The following is a 26647-nucleotide window of genomic DNA, read 5'->3' as shown; positions in this document are numbered from 1 at the left end:
AGGTTAGGCTGTGACATATGAACAATTGGTTTCCAGTAGTTAAGAAAGCTATGTCCTATTGATTATACTATATAGAGCACTAGGGGTCTGAGAAATGGTGGAAGAGAAGCCATTGTGTCTACAGTGTCTTTTGACTTTCTTGTTCCAGTGACATATCTAAGAAATCTACCAAAACAGAAGGCTGATTCTTAGTACAAATGCACTTTTCATAATCAAGTCAACAGAATGCACTTTTCATAGTCAAGTCAATAGAATGCACCTAACAAAATATATCCATGCAACCTATGTTAAGGTTCCATTTGTTCACCCACATGAAGCCCATTGCAAAGAGGTTACATTAAAAAAAAATACAGCTAAATGGAACCATGAAAGAAAAGAGACAAAGGGTCCAGCAAAGAGCGGTTATTATTTTATTATTGTATTTCTTTTATATATTTTTTATTTCCCGTAAGCCGCCTTGAGTCATCAAGAATTGGTATGTCTCTAAACAACACAAAATAAATGAAATGTATAAAATGTCAGCCAAACCATCAGTGAATTTCTTCATATCTTACAATGCATTTAGCTGGATTTGGAGATTTAAATTTATTCCAAATAAATACTGAATATATTCCTGACCACATTTCTATCAGCCATAAGCTTCAATTTGACTCAATCATCTTTACTTTAGACTTACTGGTAGAACACATACTTTGTAGAATAGAATAGAATAGAATAGAATAGAATAGAATAGAATAGAATAGAATAGAATAGAATAGAATAGAATAGAATTTTTTATTGGCCAAGTGTGATTGGACACACAAGGAATTTGTCTTGGTGCATATGCTCTCAGTGTACATAAAAGAAAAGATACGTTCATCAAGGTACAACATTTACAACACAATTGATGGTCAATATATCAGTATAAATCATAAGGATTGCCAGCAACAAAGTTACAGTCATACATACTTAGTTGGAGAAGACTAAGCCAAAATTATGTAGCTGGACTTCTTTCTTCTTTTTTCTTTGTTCTTTTTTTTCCCCTTTCTTTCTTTCTTGCTGGCTTGCTTGCTTGCTTGCTTTCTACCTGATGCAATTGTTCTTCCGTGGAGCCACTGGTATAGTGGTTCTTTTCTCTTCCTTTTATTTTGAACATATCTGAAGAATTCAGGTTTGTTGTTCTTATTCTTTGCCAATTTCAACTCAACTGAGCTTTAGCATCCCCAACACCTTTACAATAGCAAGTTACCTACAGTAAATGTATCCTTAATAATCTTTCTTTCCATCTTTTTTGTTGTTGCTATTTTTGTTGCTGCTTTAAGAGCTTCACCGAGTTTATTGTACAGCCACATTCTGTACAATACTTCATTTTTGCTATAATTTTTTTTAACTGTTAGGTACTGTTTTAGAATTGTTTCAATTATATTTTTAGTATACTTTTTTTAGATTTCCCATCCATTTTAAGCTCCTTTTCCCCTGGTTTTGCCCTTCATGGCAAAATATTTGATGTACATTTCACTATTAACAGTTTTAACTTTATTTCAAAGCAAAACCCTACATAGTAAGCAATAGTTATGTAAAATAGTTATGTAAGTAGCAAGAATAACAAGAAAAGTTACTATGTACCAGGTTTCCTATTATTCCTACTATGTACATAACTATTTTTTCTCTTCCTGAGTTACCTACTTCTCTGCTAGGCTTTTAAAAAAAATATTGCATTAATAAGTTTCATTACAATAAAATGTTCACTTCCTTCTACACTGAGCACGTCTTTTTCTGTTTTCCTTAACATCAGAATTTTAATTTCCACCTCCCTTATGATCTAGAATGAAGTTGTACTGATCAAGCACAACGTATTTTAGCCAAACATATTTTTACAGTCTTTGTGAGACACAGTTCATCTTATGTCTGCCAACCATTCATCCAAATAATTCAGAACAAACTCAGACATTTCCTATCTATACCATTTGTGTAGCCAGTCATTTACTTGGACAATTCTTTTCCACTCTCTGTCAAACAAAAAATGTTTGTTCAAATATTTTTATGACAGCTTTATAGTCAATCAGATCAAATATTTTTTTGGGCTCCTTGGAATAAAGATAAATCAGTTACACATTACATGATCATGACAATCCGCCAATTTGAATGTGCTTGTGAATTTATTCAAAAAGACTTATTCAGTCTTACTCAAAGTGAAAAGAAATCATTATTATTATCTCCACCTGCACTGGGATAAATAAAACAGTTTACATGAGTTACACAGAGACTGACCCAATATCAGCTAAATTTATAGTTCATCTGTACCCAATCCAAAGTCCCTCATGAATCAGTTTCTATTTTGAGGGAAGTAAGCTGTGAAATACCTCAGAGTCCTGTGCTGGTCTTACCACTGTTCAGCAGTTTTAGATGAGGGAAGCAGTGGTGGGCTGCTACCGGTTCGCCCTGGATCAGGTGAACCGATAGCAGCAGCAGCGGGAGGCTTTGCCCACCCACCTGGATGCTTCTGTGCATGCGCAGAAACATTGCGCATGCACATGGGAGTACATGCACCCATGAGCTAACCAGTAGCAATGGGTTTTGAAACCCACCCCTGGAGGGAAGGGATGTTCAACAAATCTAGAGATGACATAAACCTAGGATCAGGGGAGTTGCTAACGTATCAGAAGATATTCAAGATTTAGAAGGATTTAGATAAACTTGAACTTTAGGCCTTTTTCAACAAGATTCAATTCACTAATGATAAATGTAGAGTTCTGCAAATTTAAAGTTATATGATAGGTGATACCTGGCTCATCAGTAGTATTTGTGAAAAAGATCTGGATATCAAAAAAAGACCACAGATTAAGCCAGATTTAGAGCTAGGCCATAGCTCTATAGGAATCAATTTATACTGTAGCAACAAAGGTATATAATGTTGAGATCAATGGAAGTACTAGTTCTGCCATACGTGCCAATGTAAAATACTGTGTCTAGTTTTGGATACTGCAATACAAGAATGGCATTGAAGAGCTGGGAATTGTACAAAGATAAGAAGTTGGAGACTAAATACTTAGAATAAATTAAAGTAGAGTACGATAGGCTACATCTGGGTATCAAGTGAATTATCTACTGAATCTTTTTTTAAGCTTAGGCCTTCACAGGCCAACTAATAACCATGTTGGTGAAGGTATTGGTCTATAAATGTCATTCCTTTTGCTGAAATAATTGCAGTTAAAGTGTTGAAACCAGACACAGACTTCTGTAGGTTTCAGCATCAGCTGCTATTGTTGAGCATTTAACAATGATAAGTAGACTATATTCAGTAGATGCAAAATCAATATGATACTAATAATCTCATTTTATATTTCAAGTACAGTATGAATTTTGTGACAGACATTCTTCTTGAAATGTATTCTTGCATTGTTGGCATTATAAAACCTATAATTCCAAATTTCAGAAATCATTGTCATAATTGTAATAAATCAAAGAGATTTACATGGATAAATTACATATACAATGGCCAAAACAGCTTTCAATAAGAGCTTTTTAAGAAAAACAATGAATCAGCATATACACGAGATCTTCAGATTTAAGTATTTGGTGACCCATGAAGTCAAAGTATTTCCACAACAGCAGATTGAAATAGTCTGAAGAAAGGTACTTCTATTATTTTAGTTACAAGCTATACACCAATATACTCCTGAATTCAATTGGAACAATTACAATAATATTGTCTTTAATTTTTAGTTTAAAAATGCTGTTGCTTCTCAAAGGCTGATTACATATTCAGAATAATGCTTTCCTACCAGTAACAAAATCAGTTTCATTCTCTCAAATTCACACATTTTCATCTTCAGGTAAATACACATTTATTCTATCCATGTAGTTCCATGTAAGGCAATATCCTGCACTTCACTTTATCACAAACATTCTCTTATTATTCTCACTGAAATTCTTTTGGGTCTTTGGATACAACTTTTTAAAGATTTGACAGTCTCACATGTTTCTATAAATGTTAAGCCACTGTAACATTTTGTTTCAGTTTTGTAAAGATTAATTTGACGTTTCCTTCTCTGCAACTCTTTTTTGTGGAATGGAATAGAATAGAATAGAATAGAATAGAATAGAATAGAATAGAATAGAATGTCTTCTTGGAGGTCTTATAGCCCAAGACCTCCAAGAAGAGGCAGGAAAGCTTAAACCATTTCAGACAAATGGTTGCCCAATCTCTTTTTAAAAACTGCCAGTGTTGGAGCATCCACTACTTCTGGAGGCAAGTTGTTCCACTCCATTTAATTGCATTTGAAGCTCCTTTGAGATGATTTGATATAACTCATATTTGATTTAATCTGGAAATAAAAGAATAACTTACTATGCTGTCTTATGTAAATATTTTTGGGAAAAAACATAGTTATATAATAAATCAAGAGTTAGATGCATTAACAGCTGCATAGTTCTGTTTAAGAGTATTCATTTTGGAACTGTAAAGCAATTTGCCAATGGCATTGGTCTGTTTATTAGCCTCAGCTAGCCTAATATTAGTGTTTTTTTCTCAGAACTATACTCTTCTTTCTCTTGCTCTTCTGTCCTTGCTTTAACAGCTTTGACATGATTTTATACCATTTGAGTTCAAAGAACTGCAAACTCCATTAAGGCAGCTGCAGAAAAGGGGAGTATCCATAAGAAACATAGCCAGTTATATAGGAGGGATAAAGCTAAAATTTCAGAATACATTGCAAGATGTCCCCCTCCCAAGATTTCAAATCTATGTATTCATATTTTCTGAGAATTTTCTAAAGTTATCTTATGACATAGGTATTCAGTAAGTTTATGTTCCATTCTTTCCCTCAACATCCTTAATAATGAATCTGCCTTATTCACAGCAGTTACACATATTCAGATATTCAGTACAATTACCTTATATAACCTCTTTCTTGTTTAGTTTTTGTCACATTTGAGAGATTTTTGCTGCTTTTGTTGGAAGCATCCTTAAAAAGTGATGTCAATAACTTGCTGCTTTAATAATTGATAAGTGAACCATTGATTTTATTTGTGTTCTGCTTTTGACTGGAATCTCCAAGCAGTAAAAATATCTATCATCATATTCTATATTTCCAAATCAATGTATATTCATGGTGAAAAATCATAAGACATACTAGATTGTGATCCTTGTTATGCCTCTATTCCTAACTTCTTGTTATTTTACCAGAAAGCAATTGATTTTAAATTGCCATTGCGGTGTTAAAGGATGGTTAGTCTAAACCAGAAAGGTATACAATGGAGTCTTTACCTGTGTCTTTTCCAGATGGAAGAAATGTATTGCCACAATGTTCTTTAAAACCACTAATAAATCTAGAAGCCAAAGGAAAAGGCTATTTTATCATGGCATGAAGCCAGCTTTCAGCAGCTAAGACTTTTACCTTAGAAAAATCTTCAGGGGACATCTAATCTATATTTTGCACAGTAAGGTTGACAATGCCCCATTAAATTGTAGGTCAAAGAATCTGTGATCACAGATGGTTGGTGCAGCATATTAATTTAAGCAGCATTCCCCAGAGAACAATAATAATTCCTGGGAAAGTGCTAGAAACACCACCAGTTTTGAAATGAATATCCTCAAAAATTTCTCTCTGTATGGAAAAGTCAGTGATTGATTAGTATAAAGTAAACAAAACAATACAGAAAAGAACAAAACAATCCCTACTAAAATCAATTACTTTATTTCTGACTGTTTGAAGCCAATTGTTTAGACTGGAGTAGCTCTTTATTCTGATTAATAGCTTGTGTGCTAGCACTGGAGTTATTGAAATAAGCTATAAGTAGAACTAATTGTTCTTGAAGTTCTATCTGTTTGTTCAGTAAGGATGGAATGGATTTTTTTTCCCAAACGTGAATTGATTAGATTTCTTTTCGGTTCAGGTCTGTTTCAAACTGGGTTTGCTGAGTCATCTCAATGAATGATGTCAGATTATTTCATTACTTTCACAGTGCAAATGAGATTGGTTTATAAGAAGAGACGCTGCAGTTCTAATCTGCCTCTTGAATCTTCCCTGTTCCCAATATATACTGGTATACTACTGAAAAGGACTTTTTATATGAGCATTGAAAAATAGTTAAAGTTTTCAAGTCCTTTAAGGATCAACATGTTCCTTAAAAAAAAAAAAAAGACGTGTCCCTTTATATGCCGCAATAATTTCTGTCATCCCTCAGCTTCAGTTATGTTAGCTGAGACTGGAACTGATGGAGGATGGAATTTAGCAACCTCAGGGAATTGCACATGCCAACACTATTCCAAAAATGCAGGTGGTCAATAATTACAGATGAAGCATAAAGTGATCTGACCAGGATAAAAGGGGTGGTGGTGATAATATAATAATTGATAAGATAATTGTTCTGAAGAGAAAATGAGGTTTTCTACATGGCCATCTACTGTATATAAATCAGGTCCAAGAGGATGTGGGACAAGAACAGGATTAACATGAGACCATGAAATCTGGGCTCTCCCTGACTTCTCCACATAGAAGTTGAAGTCTTACAATACCTATGGGGGAGGGACTCAACTATCAGCCTGATAATCAGATCCAGGAACTCCAGAGAGGCATCCAGATAGGTAGCAAGGCTGCTACACTCCCCTAGCTTGTTCTTATGGCCCAATCTAATGTGAAAGCATCACACTCCATCCCTTGGAAACAGTAACCCTGTCACAGACAGAATTGCATAATAAATCAATACCACCCCACCTCTTCGTCCACGGCATTGAGACAGATATAGGATCAGACTAGACTAGACTAGACTAGACTAGACTAGACTAGACTAGACTAGACTAGACTAGACTAGAATAGAATAGAATAGAATAGAATAGAATAGAATAGAATAGAATAGAATTCTTTAATGGCCAAGTGTGATTGGACACACAAGGAATTTGTCTTTGGTGCATATGCTCTCAGTGTACATAAAAAGACAAGATACACTCATCAAGAATCACAAGGCACAACACCCAGTGATAGTCATACAATACAATAAGCAATCAAATCATACTAGAAAGCCAGATGAACAGATTTCCAGAAGAGCAATATCCCTGTAATGGTATGTGGGCATGACAATGGCAGAATGGGCCCAGAGACACTGCTTAAGGAATGGTCAGATAAGAGACAGCATAATCTTCAGCTGAGTCATGGACAGAATACCCTCCATCCATCTTCCTAATCATGTTCCTATCTTCTTCCCCTTCACAACTGGAAATGGTGCATTCTCATATCATTCTTGCTACATACCCATTTGCCTAGAAACATTGCTAACAATATAAACAGAAACTAGACTCAATTGGCATCCATTTGTTTGTAAACAGTCTTGTGAGCAAAGCTCAGAGGAATGACTACGCTTATAGATACTTTTCTTGGCACCCATTTAGCCTCCTGGCTGAGTGATCTCTTAAAAAAATAGATAATAAGAAAAATAATAGCAGATGGGACAGGTTTTCAAAATATCTCTGGGCAAAGCACAGTCTATGAAGGCCTTTTTCAAAAAAAAAAAAGAAATTTAGAAATGTGCCCATCTGCACAAATAATACTGTAAAAAAAAAACCTGCAGAGTAGAAGGGAGCATTCTGGAGAACTAAGAAGGTTAGACTAAAAGCTCATTTGCTCTCTGGCCTATATTTGTAACTGGCACATGTTCTGTGTCATTGGTTTTGTGAACGTGCAAGCTTTTCTGACAGCCATGTTGTAAGAGATCCAAACAAGCTTCCAATATTTTAAATATGTCTAAGCTGAGGACACCCAATTTAACATGATTATTAGCCTAAACCTATGTATGTCAGGCCTGAAGATTCAGGACTACACATTAAGTTCCAGTTAAGCTGATTTATTACTCATGCCTATAAACAAGAATCTAGAGGAGTAATGTTCAGCACTAAATTGGTGCTAGATAAGAGTTAACATAATTCAGCTGGACTTGGAGTGCTTGTGGGAACATTAGGAGCTGTGGTGGCACAGTGGTTAGAATGCAGTAGTGCAGGTTAATTCTTGCCAGCAATTCAATCTCACTGGGCAAGGTTGACTCAGCCTTCCATCCTTCCGAGATCAGTAAAATGAGGACCCAGATTGTTAAGGGCAATATGCTGACTCTGGAAACTGCTTAGAGAGGGCTGTAAGGCACTGTGAAACTGTATATAAGTCTAAGTGCTATTGCTATAATGACTCCAGGCTTATTCCTCTCTTGACTCCACCCCCAGGCTCTGTCTTTCCTCCTACAATATAATTGAAATGATAAGAATTAAATTATGGAGGATAGGGGAATAATCAAATAATCAAATCTGAGTAGCAATTTAATGACAAACTTTTAGAGAAAACATGGTAGTTCTTAATCCAAATGCTTCAGCCAATGGGAAAAAGTGAAATATCCTAGAAAAAGAGCATGTAAATGCCTTTAATTTTTTAGAAGACTGACTTCAAAATTCTCATCTATTCTCAAGACTACTTAATATAAAATATTTTTGAGAAGCTATAGAAACCTTTCAGCATGGAAAATAAAATAAAATGCCGACAATGACAGAGGAAGAGAGGCTAGGAAGTTAACATACAATCTGTCATTAAGGCAGGTTCTATTAACTTCCACTCAGTCATTTGGCTCCAAAATGTAAATGTCAAACCAGAAACTTCAAAGGATTCATCATATGAAAAATAAGTTTTATTTACTAAGAAAGGGGAACAGATTGATTACTTTTTACATTTAATGATAATTCCAAGTTTTAGGATGATGGAATATCCACGATTATTGAAGACGCAGCATGCAGTTCTATAGATCTTTTTTAAAGCTGATGTCATTTATGTTTATTAGTAATCTTTTAATTTTTGTTGTTTGGGGACATTTGTTCTGTTTACCTCTTGATATTTTGTTAATTCCTTCAATAAAGAAATTCAGATCGCTGAACTGCATTTTGTAACAGAAACAATTAATAATTTTTTCCTTTCTTATTTTTTTCTGAAATCTAGATAATCTAGAATATTTCCTGTCATTATTTTTAATTCCAGAAGGACCTAGATGCACAAAAGTGCCTTAAGGCACCATATGGCATTGCCATGGGGATAAAGTTTTTTGTCATGTATATGTTTATGTTTTTATCAATGGGAGTAAAATACAGAACAGAAAAAACAGAAAAAACTCATCCAACAGTAACAACAACAACAAATGTATACAAAAAAGGGGGGAAATGACCCAAACATCTAACCTTAAACATAAAATAATTTATTTTATTTTATTTATTTATTTATTTATTTTGTCACAACAATATATATAAGAATCATACAGAAAAGATTATATAGTGTATAAACATATATAAGAGTAAATATTAGGAGGAATAAGCATATATATATATATATAAGAAGGAGAAAAAGAAAAAAAAACAATAGGACAGGAACGGTAGGCACGTTTGTGCTCTTATGCACGCCCCTTATGGTCCTCTTAGGAATGGGGTGAGGTCAATAGTAGAAAGTTTTTGGTTAAAACTTTTGGGATTATGGGAAGAGACCACAGAGTCAGGTAAAGTATTCCAGGCACTGATGGTTCTGTTACAGAAGTCATATTTCCTGCAATCAAGATTAAAGCAGTTAACATTAAGTTTAAATCTATTGGTTGCTCTTGTATTATTGCAATTAAAGCTGAAGTAGTCTTTAACAGGAAGGACATTACAATAGATGATTCTATGAGTTAAACTTAGGTCTTGTCGAAGGCGACGGAGTTCCAAGTTTTCTAAGCCTAGGATTTCAAGTCTGGTGGGATAAGGTATTTTGTTGTTTTCAGAGGAATGAAGAACTCTTCTTGTAAAATATTTCTGGACACGTTCAATTGTATTGATGTCAGAAATGTGGTGAGGGTTCCAGACAGGTGAGCTGTATTCTAGAATTGGTCTAGCAAATGTTTTATATGCTCTGGTTAGTAGTGTAGTGTTTTTGGAAAAGAAGCTACGCAAGATTAGGTTTACAACTCTTAGAGCCTTTTTTGCTATGTAGTTGCAGTGGGCTTTGGCACTTAGATCATTTGATATGAAAACTCCAAGGCCTTTAACATGGGGGGTCATCTACAAGATAATGTCCATCAAGTATGTACTTAGTGTTTGGGTTCTTTTTTCCAATATGTAAGACTGAGCATTTGGTGGATGAGATTTGGAGTTGCCAAGTTTTGGACCAAGTGGTTAGATGATCAAGGTCTTTTTGAATGGTAGATGTATTGTCTGTGGTGTTAAATAGTTTGACATCGTCAGCAAAGAGAACACAATTACTTGAGATATGGTCACAAAGATCATTTATGTATAGTATGAAGAGTGTTGGTCCAAGAACACTGCCTTGAGGAACGCCACTCTTGACAGGAACAGGATTTGATAGAGCATTGCCAATTTTGACCACTTGTTGTCTGTTAGACAGAAAAGCAGATATCCATTTGTGAAGGGGTCCTGAAATGCCATAGGATTTTAGTTTTAGGAGAAGTTTATCATGTACTACTGAGTCAAAAGCTTTGCAGAAGTCTATGTAGATTGCATCTATTGTTTTGCCTTGATCAAGATTTGTAGTCCATATGTTTTTACAATGGAGAAGTTGTAAGTTGCATGATATTTTTTTCCTGAAACCAAATTGTTTATTAGAGAGTAATAATTGTTTATTAGAGAGTAATAATTGTTTATTAGAGAGTAATCTACCCTAGCTGGGTTTTTTAAAAAAACTAATATCCTTTCTGTGCCCTCTGAAGCTCCATGACACTAAACTCAAATTCAATGTAATGAATTTGCATAAATAGATTAAATAATGTGGGGGCTCCTACCCTGTGGAACAAGCTTCCCCTCGGGCTTCGACAACTACCTGACCTTAGGACCTTTCACCGCGAACTTAAAACCTATTTATTTCGTATGGCTGGACTGGCCTGATTTTAAATTCTAAATTTTAAATTTTAATGGAATGTTGATGGGTTTTAAATTTTTGTAATATTATGGGGTGTAAGGTTATTTTAAATTATTGGCAAATTTGAATCAGTTTTTTAAGGGTTGTTTTAATTATGATGTATTTCTGTCTGTATTTTATTTGCCTGTTCACCGCCCTGAGTCCTTCGGGAGAAGGGCGGTATACAAATTAAAACATTATTATTATTAACATTATTATTATTATTCTGAATATCATGGTATTGTGGCTGGTAGAAGTTTGTTGCACAACAGGATTTCCCCCATTCTCTTTCTCTTTCACTTCTTTGAATATAGCCTTAATCCATTTTAACTGTCCAGAGAACATTTGGCAGGCCTCAATGAACTAGAGCCATAATGGCGAACCTATGGCACGTGTGCTACAGCTGGCATGCAGAGCCCTCTCTGTGGGCACGCAAGCCGTCGCCCAGCTCAGCTCCACCGTGCATGAGTGCATGCACCTCCTGCCAACCAGCTGATTTTTGGGATGCACAGGGGGCAGGGCGCATGCTCAGGGGGTTGTGCACACATGCACAACCTCCTGAGAGGGAGATGCATGCACATGTACGGAGAGCGGGGGAGTGCAAGAGGTGTGGCATGCCTAAAGTGACCAGATTTCAGCGATGGCAAAGCGGGACACCATTGACGGGGGGCGGGCTGCGCATGCGCGCTGAGTCTTGCCACCTGCCTGAAGGAGGAGGAGCGGCTGCTGCCTCTCGGCTCTTCCAGGCAGGCTCAGCTCTCCTCTCGGCTCTTCCAGGCAGGCTCGGCTCTCCTTGGCTCTCCTCTCCGCTCTTCTCTTCCTCTCGGGTGAAGTCAAGCGGCGTCTCTCCTCCCTCTCGCACCCCCTTCTCCGCCACTCCCCCTTCTCCGCCTCCTCCTCTTGCGTTGCCACCTCCCATTTTCAGAATGGGAGTGAAACAAAAAAAAATCGGGACTTTTTGGAATTGCTGCGGGACGTGGGACAAATTATTAAAAAGCGGGACTGTCCCGCCAAAAGGGGACGTCTGGTCACTATAGGCATGCCCCCCCAAGGTCCATTTTTTGGGCCCAGGAGGCTGCAGAGAAGCCTGCTAGGCCCAAAACAGGGCGTGGGGGTGTGGTGCATCCCCCATGGCCTGTTTTTGGGCCCAGGAGTCTGTAGGGAGGCCTGCTAGGCCCAAAATTGGGGGTGGGAGGTCACACAAGTATTCGTGGAGCCTCGGGAGGTCATGTGTACAGTTTAAAGTTAAATATCAGAAAATTTAATTGCAGCTATATTGTCATGTAGTTATAGGAAGGATGATAATATTTAAGTCCATTTCAAAAGTTTATGGTATTGTTTTTGAGTCCTGTTGTAAAGACAGACAGAAATAGCATACCTACCAGACCACCTTATTACCAAATGATAACAGGTTCATTTCTTCCAAACTCCTGATAGGCAACTGTTGAATATGACTGACAATTGCTGGAGATAAATGACCCCATCCAGCTCAGCATTTCTTATATCCCAGATATACCATTTTACCTTAAGTCTTCTTATAGAACATTTTAGTTTGTAATCACCTACCAGAAAATTAAGCAACAGTTTCAATCACTTTTTGGTGGGTAAACAGAAAACCATCTATCTATACAACACAGCATTTTTAAAAATTCCAATATGTCGTTATTTTTCTTATTCTCTATGGAATACATAACTTTCATCAATCATCCCAGAGAAAAGTAACTTCTGAGATACAGTAATATGGTTGCCTTTTATACCAAAGTCGAAAGTTAATTGTTTCTGCCAGACAAGCTGACAATGGGGTGATCACACAGACACAGGCAGATCTAGGAATAATACAAAAGCTGTATGTGGAAGGATCCTAAATTGCCACAAAATAAACTACATGTTTGGTAACCACAATGATTAATCTCTGTTAGAAGTGATTGATTCAAAGATGACAGTGTCAGGACCAAATCTTGTATCATAACTATTTAACATTCATTGTTAATACTCTTTGAAGAAATTTCCTAATAATTGGGCTTCTCTTTTGAGTCTATATATGGGAACTAAAAATACATTTTATGTATTACTAAAGACAAAAAGGAAATCATAACATAACATAACATCAGAGTTGGAAGGGACCTTGGAGGCCTTCTAGTCCAACCCCCTGCCCAGGCAGGAAACCCTACACCATCTCAGTCAGATGGTTATCCAACATTTTCTTAAAAATTTCCAGTGTTGGAGCATTCACAACTTCTGAAGGCAAGTCGTTCCACTTATTAATTGTTCTAACTGTCAGGAAATTTCTCCTTAGTTCTAAGTTGCTTCTTTCTTTGATCAGTTTCCACCCATTGCTTCTTATTCTACCCTCAGGTGCTTTGGAGAACAGCCCGACTCCCTCTTCTTTGTGGCAGCCCCTGAGATATTGGAACACAGCTATCATGTCTCCCCTAGTCCTTCTTTTTGTTAAACTAGACATACCCAGTTCCTGCAACCGTTCTTCATATGTTTTATCCTCCAGTCCCCTAATCATCTTTGTTGCTCTTCTCTGCACTCTTTCTAGAGTCTCAACATCTTTTTTACATCATGGCGACCAAAACTGGATGCAATATTCCAAGTGTGGCTTACCAAGGCATTATAAAGTGGTACTAACACTTCACGTGATCTTGATTCTATCCCTCTGTTTATGCAGCCCAGAACTGTGTTGGCTTTTTTAACAGCTGCTGCACACTGCTGGCTCATATCTAAATGGTTATCCACTAGGATTCCAAGATCCCTCTCACAGGTGCTACTATTGAGCAAGGTACCACATATACGGTACTGGTGCATTTTGTTTTTTTGGCCTAAATGTAGAACTTTACTTTTTTCACTGTTGAATTTCATTTTGTTAGATAGCGCCCATTTACCATTTATTAAAAAAAAGATTAAAAAAATCACCACATGAACCAAAGGGATACAGAAAAATAATTCTAACTGCTGCCATTTATATTTTTGTGGATCATCACAGTTTAATATTTCATAAAACGTGTACATGCTAAACCCTATACCTAGCTGTAAATTTAGAAATAAACACCTATCTCACCACAGTGTGTGATATTGAAGCTAGGTAACCTGTCTATCTGCTCAGTCTGTTGTCCAGGCATTGAGTGTTGATGAGTCACTTTGAGATTCTCCTTCTTTCTTTCTTTCTCTTTTTCAATCTTTCAGTCAGAAGGGTTTTGAACTTTGGCTATCAGCTGTTTATTTCTTATGTATAAACTGGCTGGAAATGGAGCTAATTTAGACATTCTTTTCAACTTTGACCCTGATGATGGCCTGAGACTCTCTTCAGAGCACATTTATCCAATTGGTTGATTTCAGTGGTAGATTGCTACCGGTTCGCCCCAAATTGGGTGAACCAGTAGTGGCGGTGGTGGGAGGCTCCACCCATCCACCTGGACATCTCTGTGCATGTGCAGAAATGTTGTGCGTGCCCACAAGCGAACCAGTAATGGCCAAAATTGAAACCCACTAGTGGTTGGTTTTCCTGCTTCTTTATCTTTACCTTTCTTGTAATCATGTGAAGAGAATAGAAATTACTAGCTTTACCGTTTTCCTCAGACTTGGACTAAGTGGAATGTGATAGAACTCTTGTCAGAAAGTCCATAAATTCACTATTCTATCAATAAGATTGTAAAAAAAAAAGTGTGCCATTTCATTGTTCATTCAACAAACTTATTTTAAAAATACTGTTCAATTGGTGAGCTTGTTTTTAAAAAAAATAGCTGTGGACCAGTGGCTAGAAGGGAAGAGGCATTATTTCCTCAGTGCACAATAGCTAGGTGGAATGGTGGTTCTTGCCTTCAATGAAATGGATCTCAAAAAGTGAACCAGAAAGTGCCATTGAGCTAGCAAAAGTCAGAAAGGCCAACTTTTGATGCATAGCAGAAAAAGACAAGCAGAGCTGCCTTTCCTTTGGGTTAGATGTGGATATATAATGAAATCATGCTGTCCTGCCTTCAGAAATGATTGGAGGCCTGCAGACTTACTGGAATAAGCTAATAATTCAGATCATCCCTCAACAGAACACATTTTCAAACAGAGGGAATTTTCCATAAAATAGGACATGTGGACACAATATAATAGGAGTATTCCTCAGAGAATTCAAATTTACTGAAAGAACTGTGCTAATAAAATCAAATCAGGGTTGAGAGAAAACATAAGGGATATTGTACCAAGGAACATTTGCCAAATATAAACTAGTTTCTGCATAAATATCTAAATAAAACCTGACACATAAAAAAGGAACAGTTCTTCTAAAAGTCAGACTGCAGCAGTTGAAAGTATCTTGTGGCTGGAATATAAGATATTAACATAAAACTATTTTCTTCTGATTGCTGGTAAATACCTGGGAGTTTGATATAGAAATATCTGACAACTCCTTAAAGCACTAGAAATGCTTAGATTGCTGGTTTGAATATCTGAAGCATTCAAAGGGTATATGCAAGACACTCAGAACAAGAGATAAGAAAAATAACAACCTGGTGCACTGCTGTTCTGATCTGCAAAGCTCCAGCAGCTACATTTTGATTTAAGACATAGAGAGCCACTGGATGCATGCTGTGATATATTTGGCAGTGTTGTAGGATATATCAGCAGGCAACTTGGAAGTCCCTTCCCCCAAGAAAGGGAAAAAAGGTGAGCAAATAAATCTAGCAAAAGTTGAAACAAAACCTCCTCTTTAAAGTATCTTGTTGCCATTAAAGAAGATGGGAGAATGGAAATAGTGAGAGAGAATGCGGAATGGGAATAGATGAATAACATAGTGCAGGGGTGTCCAAACTTTTTTGAGTGAGGGCCAAACACAGAAAAATAAGCAAAGGCCCGGGCCACGAGGGGGGGGGGAATGGGCGTGGCTTATTTTGGGGTGTGGCTTGGTGGTCATGTGACTGGTGGGCGTGGCTAACTGCTCATGTGACTGAGTGGATGTGGCTATGGGCATAGAAACTACTCAGAGGGCTAAAAAAAGTAATTTTTGACCAGTCCTCACACTTATGACCATCCTCACATTTATGCCCATTGCAGCATTTTTAACAACCATATCACTCATTTCACAACTGCTTCTCTTCACCACAGTTACAAGATAGGGTGCAAAATGTAAAGATAGTTGTACGTGTGAGGACCAGTCAAAAGTGTGAGAACCTGTCAGAAATCACTTTTTTCAGCCGTCTGGGTAGTCCCTATGCACAGTTTAGGCTTAAGTATACTATATGTGTGTGAGTTATATATATGTGCATGTGTATCTCTATGTTTGTGTACGTGTGTGTTTGTGTTATGTTGATTTTTAATGTAATATTTTTAAATATAATTATTCAGAAAGGCATGCGGCTGGACAACAAACAGTATATAAGCCTAGTAAATTCATGTGTGGCGCGGGCCACACACAAGAGGTGACATATTGACACATGATTACTGTGTGTATTTCTAACTCGCCTATAATGTGAAGAACATTGCTCTCAGTGGGAGCAGTGATGCTGTCCTTTGGATTGAAGGATGGCTGGGATGTCAGGAGAAAGTTTGGTGGTTGAGACACGAAGGACTTCACAGAGATGGCTATCAGTCATTCTGGATCTCAGTCTGCTTTTGTTCTGATTTAACAGAGAAAATGTTTGTTCACATATGTATGTTGAGCCGAACAGGGTCATCATTCTTTGCATGGCGTCTCATCAGAGGAAACTTGGCATGATCCAAATTCTGATAGAAGTCAGGAGGAGAGAAGCTGATGTTGACTCTTCAGAGAATCATCACATTGCATTTCAATCAGTTCTAACTGCAGACTCTCCTCCACTTCTTCTGCATCCACCAGGAAGGGGGTCGAGAACAGCTTGATTTGTTTTTCAATGACAGAAAAATCTTGAAAACGCTGGTTGAATTCTGTCACGAGAGATGTAATTACAGAAACATATTTCTCCTTTTAGCAGAAAGGTCTGCCTTTGGAAAAGCAGACTTGATTTCAGACAGCGAGGGAAGTGTACAGCATTAAAGCTTCGTAGTTGTATCTCAAACAGGCGGAGCTTTACACAGAAGGCTTTCATGTGCGCATACAGGTGTGATACCAGCTGTTCTTTGCCTTGTAGGTTCTTGTTCAGTGTATTCAGCTGATGAGTAAGATCAACTAAAATGCCAGGTCTGCCAGCCACAGAGGGTCACTCAGTTCATGAAGAGGTCGGTCCTTCTCTTTCAAAAAATTGTCGATTTCTGATCTCAGCGAATAAAACCGCTGCAGCACAGAGCCACGGCTGAGCCAGCGCACATCAGAGTGGTAGAGTACATCCCCGTATTCAGCATCCACGTCAGATAAGAAAGCTTGAAATTCCTGTGGTACAGTCCTCTAGCTCGAATTATGTTGACAGTTTTTACAACAGTGTTCATCACATTGCCCAGCTGCACAGTCTTGGCACACAGTGCTTCTTGGTGGATTATACAGTGCATCCTAACAGCCTCACCTCCGCTCTCTTTTACCTTGACGCACACCATGGATGCCATTCCTTTGCGCTCACCCGTCATGGCCGGAGCTCCATCCGTTGTTACTCCACAGAGCTTGTCCCATTTAAGCCCCATCTTTTCAACTGCCTCTGACACAGCGTCAAAAATATTTCCACCTGTCGTTGTGCCTTTTAGGCTCATCATATCAAGCAGCTCCTCCGTACAGCAAAAATTATCATCGACTCCCCGCAAAAAAATTAAAAGCTGTGCGGTGTCTGTGGCGTCTGTGCTCTCATCGCATGCTATCGAGTAAAAATCAAAAGCACAAGCTTTCTCTCTCAGCTGAAGTTTCAGGTTAGCTGACAAGTCCTCGATTCTCCGCACCACTGTATTTCTGGATAAGGTCACATTGTTGAAATCCTGCACTTTTTCCGGGCACATTACTTCTGTGACTTTGATGAGGCGCTGCTTTATGAAATCACCGTCTGAGAACGGTTTGCCATGCTGGGCAATAAGTTTTGCGACTTCATAGCTTGCTGCTGTGGCGTTTTCCTGTATTTTGTTAGCACGAAATAAAAACTGTTGTTGAGCTTGCAGGCTAGCTGCCATTTGCTTGAATTTCTGTGCTCGTTTGGCACCTGTGTACGATGCGTAGCTCTGATGCTTGGTCTCATAGTGCCGACGGACATTATACTCTTTCATCACGGCAACATCTTCATTGCAAATCAAACAGACACACTTTCCGTTGATTTCTTTAAAGAAATATTCATTTTCCCACCGTGTTTGAAATCTTCTACACTCACTTGCTATCTTGCGTTTCTTGGTGCTGCCATTTCTGGTGACTCGTGGTAAATATTTAGGACTATATCAGAGGCCTGAAAACCTGGGACATTACAATACAGATGGATACAGTCAGTCTACTAAAAAGCAACAATATGTGGATATCATCTTCATTTAAGGGGGGAAAATGTTTCATATTCATTCATCTTGGCCAGGGGTGTCAAACTTGGTCCCTTAAGACTTGTGGACTTCAACTCCCAGAGTCCTCAGCCAGCAAAGCTGGCTGAGGAACTCTGGGAACTGAAGTCCACAAGTCTTAAAGAGACCAAGTTTGGACACCTGATCTTAACTTTGTTTTGTATTTGGTATGAACTTGAAACTCCCTTCGTTATTCCCTGCCCAAGGGGTGGAGGCGCGAGGAGCCTCACCAGGCGGCCCGAGGAAGGCGAGGATAGAACTGCTGGGCCGGGCATGGCCAGCAGCCTCTTTTGCGCTTGCCGCCGCCTCCTCCCCCCTCCCTTCGTTATTCCCTGCCCGAGGAAGGCGAGGATAGAACTGCTGGGCCGGGCATGGCCAGCAGCCTCTTTTGCGCTTGCCGCCGCCTCCCCCCCCCTCCCTTTGTTATTCCCTGCCCGAGGAAGGCGAGGACAGAGCTGCTGGGCCGGGCACGGCCAGCAGCCTCTTTCGCTTGCCGCGCCTCCCCCTCCCCGTTATTCCCACCCGAGGAAGGCGAGACAGAGCTGCTGGGCCGGGCACGGCCAGCAGCCTCTTCGCGCTTGCTGCCGCCTCCCCCTCGCCGTTATTGCCACCCGAGGAAGGCGAGGACAGAGCTGCGGGGCCGGGCCCGGCCAGCAGCCTCTTTCGCGCTTGCTGCCGCCTTCCCCCCCCCCTTCGTTATTCCCTGCCCAAGGGGTGGAGGCGCGAGGAGCCTCACTAGGCGGCCCGAGGAAGGCGAGGATAGAACTGCTGGGCCGGGCATGGCCAGCAGCCTCTTTTCCGCTTGCCGCCGCCTCCTCCCCCCCTCCCTTCGTTATTCCCTGCCCGAGGAAGGCGAGGATAGAACTGCTGGGCCGGGCATGGCCAGCAGCCTCTTTTGCGCTTGCCGCCGCCTCCCCCCCCCTCCCTTTGTTATTCCCTGCCCGAGGAAGGCGAGGACAGAGCTGCTGGGCCGGGCACGGCCAGCAGCCTCTTTCGCGCTTGCCGCCGCCTCCCCCCCCTCCCTTCGTTATTCCCTGCCCGAGGAAGGCGGGGGCAGGGCTGCTGGGCCGGGCCCGGCCAGCAGCCTCTTTCGCGCTTGCCGCCGCCTCCCCTCCCCGTTATTCCCTGCCCGAGGAAGGCGAGGACAGAGCGGCAGGGCCGGGCCCGGCCAGCAGCCTCTTTCGCGCTTGCCGCCGCCTCCCCCCCCTCCCTTCGTTATTCCCTGCCCGAGGAAGGCGAGGACAGAGCTGCTGGGCCGGGCACGGCCAGCAGCCTCTTTCACGCTGCCGCCGCCTCCCCCCTCGCCGTTATTCCTGCCCGAGGAAGGCGAGACAGAGCTGCTGGGCCGGGCACGGCCAGCAGCCTCTTCGCTTGCCGCCACCTCCTCCCCCTCCCCGTTATTCCCTGCCCGAGGAAGGCGAGGACAGAGCTGCTGGGCCGGGCACGCCAGCAGCCTCTTCGCGCTGCCGCCTCCTCCCCCTCCCTCGTTATTCCCACCCGAGGAAGGCGAGGACAGAGCTGCTGGGCCGGGCACGCCAGCAGCCTCTTCGCGCTGCCGCCTCCCCTCGCCGTTATTCCCACCCGAGGAAGGCGAGGACAGAGCTGCTGGGCCGGGCACGGCCAGCAGCCTCTTCGCTTGCTGCCGCCTCCCCCCTCGCCGTTATTCCCACCGAGGAAGGCGGGGACAGAGCTGCTGGGCGGGCACGGCCAGCAGCCTCTTCGCTTGCTGCCGCCTCCCCCCTCGCCGTTATTCCCACCCGAGGAAGGCGGGGACAGAGCTGCTGGGCGGGCACGGCCAGCAGCCTCTTCGCGCTTGCTGCCGCCTCCCCCCTCGCCGTTATTCCCACCCGAGGAAGGCGAGGACAGGGCTGCTGGGCCGGGCACGGCCAGCAGCCTCTTTCGCGCTTGCTGCCGCCTCCCCCCCCCCTCCGTTATTCCCTGCCCGAGGAAGGCGAGGACAGAACCCCTCCTCACCTGTTTCTCGATGGCGGCCCGAGGAAGGCGAGGGTAGAACTGCTGGGGGCAGGCACAGCCAGCAGCCTCTTTCCCGCTCGCCGCCTCCTCTGCCCCCTCCCTTCATTATTCCCCGCCCATGGGGAGGAGCTGCGAGCCTCGCAGCGCGAAAAGGGCCATTTTAAATTATACTTCCAGAATTTGCTGCGGGCCAAAAAAAACTGACCCGCGGGCCGCAGTTGGCCCGCGGGCCGTAGTTTGGACACCCCTGACATAGTGAGATCTCAAACTTTGGGTCTAAGACTCAGGTTGGGGGTTAATTTTAATAATGTCAGCCAACACATTTAAAACACAGCAATGTGCTTATTTCATAATTTGCGTCGGGGTTTTTTTTTCCTTGAACTTGCTTGCTTCTGGTTTATTTGTTTTCTTACTGAGCCATTCTTCCAGATCAAATCACATCCCATTTCAAAAGTCAGCAGCTTGGGGAAATTGACAGTTACCAGATGAAGACATTTGCAAACACTTCCTCTTGCAAATGAAGAATTTTAGAGGCTGGGCACCCATGGTAATAGGGGGGAAAAAGAAATAAGTTATTGGCAAAGATCTGTAAATATTTGGAGTCCCGTCTGCCTGATGACTGAAGAAGTAACTGAAGTAGTTGTCTTACATTTCATGACAGTGGATAAAGAACTTCAGCTCAGAGAGCTAGAAATCACGGACCTCCATATTCCCATATTCTTACATACTAGCAAGAAAGAGAAGGGTAAGTTAACAGCAACTCAGTTTGAAAGCCAACTAAGAAAATACAAAAGCATCATCTTGAAACTGAATGATCCACATCTTTGAAGTCCTAACAATCAGAAGCCTTACTTTCAGAAGATAAGAATTTCCCCAACTCAGTCACTCCATCTCTTCTTTTGATTTAAGCTGTCTTCCAGTGCTCTCATTTCAGTGCCTGTCTTCCATTGACTGGATCCTTCCTATCCACAATCTTTGTGACCTCTGGCTCTTCCTGAATGAGATGGATTGGTAAAACAGAGGACATTATCAGGAAGCTAATTGACTTGTGATGTCACTTGTCAATCTGGAAAAGAGCAGGGTAAATTCTATCAGGCAGTGGGTTAAAATCAGCTTTTTCGTGAGAGAAGCCCACTTTAAAGATTATCCAAGTGCAGTGAAAGTAATTTTTTTTAAAAAAAATAAATTTAAAGAAGGAAAGGGAAGAAAAAAAGCCTTTCCAAAATGTAACTAGCTAGAAATCTAAAGTGCAAGCAAACAGCAATTTCATTTTAATTGAAACGGCTGGATGATTCTTTAGAAACAGGTACATCAAAACCTCGCAGTATGATGCTTTTTGAAATATTCACATATGATTAATAATACAAGATAGTTTATTGTGTAATGGCAAATATAAAGGATTGCAGGGGCAAAATTGAAGATACCCAATTACTCTTCTTCTCTACAACATATGATTCCATTCAGATCCAGTAAGTAAGCTGTGTAGGAAACAAGCAGACTACAGTGCCTCTGGCATACCTTGCTGTAGATTCATGTATATTGCTAAATTATTTTCATTGAAATTAATAAATATACTTGAGAAGTTGATATTATTTGCATCACTTATTTAGATGCAACCCCCTTATAATGCGTACTTTGAACTGTAGTTCAAATAAGTTGTATAAAAACAATTTGGTGTGCATAGAAAGCTACCAAACATCTGAGGGAATATTGCCAGATGGCCTTACTCAGGCCTCAATTCCCAAAGTTAGAACTCTTATAAAAAAGATCCTCTTATAAAGGAAGTATATGCCAAAACACAAGCATATACACACAAACGCACAAGTTTAGAGAAGTCAATTTCAAATATTGCAATGAAATAATTATTTTTGTCTTCTTTTTCTAATTTTGAATGTGCTTCAGTGGTGGATTGCCCCAGTTCGGTCCAGTTCTTGCGAACTGGTAGTAAAAGCAGTGGGAGGTTCCGCCCCCCCACCCACCCAGATGTCATCAAAGATGATCTGCACATGCAATTCCATTGTGAACTGGTAGGAAAGGTAAGTAGAAGCCACCCCTGGTGTGCTTCAGTGACCAACATAATTCAAAACTGATCAAAGGTGAATTTACCCACCACTAAGGGAGAATTTTGTAAATGATACCAGAGCATTCATTTAACCATCTAAGAGAAAAGATCCTGGAACACCTCCTAATATTTCATAAAAATAAGTCTTTATTTCACTACCTGTCCCACTCCAAAGTATAACGGAGAATTGCATGTTAAAGAGCCAAAGAGACCAAAAAGAGTAACAAATGCAGAAATCATTCATAGGTGGGTGTTGAGTTTTCTGTACCCAAAGGCTGCTTTCCTGTTTTGTTCCCTCTTTGTCTTGCCCACAGGGAATAGATGGAAAAGCCTGTGTTGGACAAGAGGACAGGAATTCTTGAGTCAGATGGCAGAATCAGAATGACCTTCACCTGCCCTTAATCCTGTGATATTGTATAGAGCATTTCAGAAATAATAACAATAAAAAGAGCTCTGTATCCTTTAAGCAATAGAAAGGAAGTGGCTCTTGTTCATAAACATCTTCAAGTTCAAAGACTTGGCATTGTGCACCAAGGTCTTTTTGTTTGTTGATGCACAATTTGTATTACAGCGGCAGTATGCTCAATACCAATGTTTTAGGCAATGGCCCAACCCAATTATAAACTAATGCTACAAAAGGGATAAAATATTCTCTAGCTCATGAACACTGCAAGAGACCAGATGTACCAGATGTCTTAAATGTACAGGTATTATTCCATATCTGCAGAACAGTCTTCATTATGTATATACTCTAGGTATATGCATAAAAAATAAAAACCTTATAACATTAAAGTGTAGTAATTCTAGCTGTGCTAAAGCTATACCCTCAAGGAAATGCCTCTATTTCTGCAATTTTAATACCACGTATCAAATTGTTTTATGTTTAAAGTATGTATTACATTAGCATCCCATACTTCCTTTAAAAGCTCCAGGATATAGGTGGTGCTTTCTGTTGCATCCTCATATATATGATTAAGTTAACATAGTAAGGGCGTATAGAGTGGGTCCTAGAACTTGGGGATATCCACTATTCATGAAAGAAATGAAATTCAGTATCACTGTTTCTTCCTTCGTCTGCACAGGTTTTTGAGATTGGAAAATTATGATATTTGAAAGGTCCAAGAGCAGAATGATGGGGCGGAGGCAAGGTGGACATGTATTCAATCCTAAATTGTTGGCATTCTGCCATTGTACAAAATTACCAGCTTAGAGGCTGGTATGCCAAAATATTCTGGATTTGTCTGACATATATACTGTACCTTTTCAGGGAATTCCAGATAAAGCCTTATACTACTCCCCTTTTTCCAATTTGTGCTTTGCTAACAAGGTGTTTTGCTATATCAAATCACATGCAGTATTAAAATCATCAATCAGGATTCTTTTGTAAGTATATAATATAACAACAGAGTTGGAAGGGACCTTGGAGGCCTTCTAGTCCAACCCCCTGCCCAGGCAGGAAACCCTACACCATCTCAGTCAGATGGTTATCCAACATTTTCTTAAAAATTTCCAGTGTTGGAGCATTCACAACTTCTGCAGGCAAGTTCACAACTTCTACAGGCAAGTGATCCAGTATTAACTCAGGCTGGCATACTGTAGATTATTAAAAACTCTGTTCTTCTTAGTCTGAGTCCAACATTCTACCTTACTCTTTTCTTGTAAGTCATAACATGCTATGTCAAACCATTTGGCATTCTGGAAACCCTCTATTTCTGCTACTGAACTGTAACCACTACCTGATTACTGGTACTCCTTGACTTATAGGCCCAAAATTTACGTTGCTAAGGAAGACAGTTTTTAAGTGAATTATTCCTAATTTTACCACCTTTCATGCCACAGTTGTTAAGTGAATCACTGTAGTTAAATTAGTAACATTAAATTAAGTGATTTCTGGTTTCTCCATTGACTTAGCTTGTCAGAAGGTCACAAAAGGTGATCACATGACCCTGGAATACTGCAACCATCATAAATGCATGTCACTTGCCATGCATCCAAATCTGATCATGTGACCCTGAGGAAGCTGCAGCGGTTGTAAGTGCATAAATCATTTTTTTCAGTGCCATTATTAAACTTCTAATGGTAACTAAATGGATGGTTGTAAGCTGAATTTAATTTGCTGGTCTCATCTTAACAATAGCCTCTTTTAAGTGAAATTTGGGCAACTTTCTTTCCTTTCTTTATCACATGGGTATTCATTTCACCTAAAATAATTTTCCTTCTCTTGTCAGAAATCTACTTGTATAAGAAAATTTCATAGCATTTGTTTATAACATTATTTATAACTATACAGTCACTATCCACCTCTAAATTATGTTACATTGGTTTATGCATCAACCTATAAAATTTAGAATTATAGGAAGATATTTTATTTTACTACTTAGTGAAAGCTCTCTTCATTTGTGCTGAGTATGTGCAATGTATCTCTATTCAATAGAATCTTAATATTGTGGCATTGCTTGATTTTGGCTGCCATCTTGTGGTTCTCCTGCGCAGTTAAAGGATTGCTGATTCAATGCAGACTGAAAATTGGATGGAGTTGGGTTCAAGAATGACATAAACCCTTTCAAAACACAAAGTAGCATTTTCTTTCACCCCTTTTTGAAAAACAAAATTTGTTACATATGGGATCAAATATATTAATATATGTTCATTTTTGTTGAACTGTAATAAATGTTTTCTCTAGCTAGATATATCTACCATATATCTATATGGTATCATCTTAAAATATTCAAATTGCATCAATACTACAAAAAGGTATAATTGTAATTTCTCGCCACTTTGTCCCTGAAAATTGTTTTTAGCCAATTTGATTATTATATTTGTTTTGTTGTTCTTTGTTTTCTATACCACCCAGAATTCATTAGAGTTGGTGGTTATTAATTCAAGTTAAAAAAAAAATCCATCCAAGTTTTTAAAAAGTCCAATATTCTAATCACTCTTGCTAAAATTAGAAGGGATATCATGTCCTGTGGTCAACTTTATGTTCCTGTTCTATTACAAAGGGATCCAAAATTATGCTATTTTTAAAAAAATGAATATTTAGAGAGCTCTTCTGATCTTGGAAAAGGCAGGATCTTCCTTATTAAAAGCTAAATTAAGCTCATATAGTTGGGAATAGATTCAGCGTCTTGCATGCATTTAACTGATGCTTTTATCTTTGCCTCTTCCTATCCCTCTTCATATTTGCAAAACTGTATATCTTGCTTTGAGGTAGCAGTAAATAAAGTAATGCCAAATAATATTTGTTGATTTTCAGCCATCTCCCTTGAGAACTTTTCTAAAGGCCAAAGTATAAATTTTGTATACATTGCAATCCCTCAAATGTGTCAGTATCTTGTCTGTAGCAGGGAAAGGTGGGAAGAAACCACATTGTATTCAGAAGGTAGAACATTTCAACAATTAAAGCTGGTCAAACTAAAACTCTTCAATAGTGACAAAATATTCATTAACCTTGACTATTGGCTGTCTTATTGTTTTTATGTAAATTTATGGCTGCCCAATTTCAGTGGACTCTGGCTGGTATACAAAACTAGGATAAAAATAAAAAGCACTAGAAACATTAAATCAAACAAAAAAGCCCAGATTAAAATGACTTAATTAAAAAATAAATTCAGCAAATTGATTTTGAACCCCAGGCCTGGGACTACCGCCAGGTTTTCAAAGCTTTCCGGAACCCCAGGAGGGAAACAAACCAACCTTACCTCAGGGAGATATTGCTCCAGAAGAAGGGAACTGAAATAAAGAAGGCACACTTCCTGGATCCCATAAGATGGCAATACTTATTGGAGGCAACCTGGAACTTACCCACTCTGCTGTATTGGATGGACAGAGATAATTGGAGAGAAGCAATCTCTCAGATATCCAGGCCCAATGCTAAACAAGGCATTACAGGTAATAACAAGCACTTTGAATTGCACTCAGGAACCAAACGACAATCAATGCAGCTCATGTAGCTGTGGCACACACAGCACCCTGAGAGGCATTCATACTGCTGTACAAGTAGTCCTCGAATTATGATCACAATGGATCCCAAAATTTCTGTTAAGTGAGACTTTGTTGAGATTTGCCCCATTTTACGACCTTTCTTGCTACAGTTGTTAAGTGAATCACTTAGTTGATAAGTTAGTAACCAGACAGTTAAGTGAATCTGGTTTCCCCATTGACTTTGCTTGTCAGAAGGTCACAAAAGGTAATCACATGTCTTTGAGACACAGCAAGTCATAAATATGAATCAGTTGTCAAGCACCTGAATTTTGATCATATGATCATGGAGATGCTACAAAGGTTGTAACTGTGA

This window comes from Ahaetulla prasina, chromosome 6 (genome assembly GCF_028640845.1).
Source record: "Ahaetulla prasina isolate Xishuangbanna chromosome 6, ASM2864084v1, whole genome shotgun sequence".
In the NCBI taxonomy this organism is placed as follows: domain Eukaryota; kingdom Metazoa; phylum Chordata; class Lepidosauria; order Squamata; family Colubridae; genus Ahaetulla; species Ahaetulla prasina.
This window is presented reverse-complemented; position numbering follows the sequence as displayed.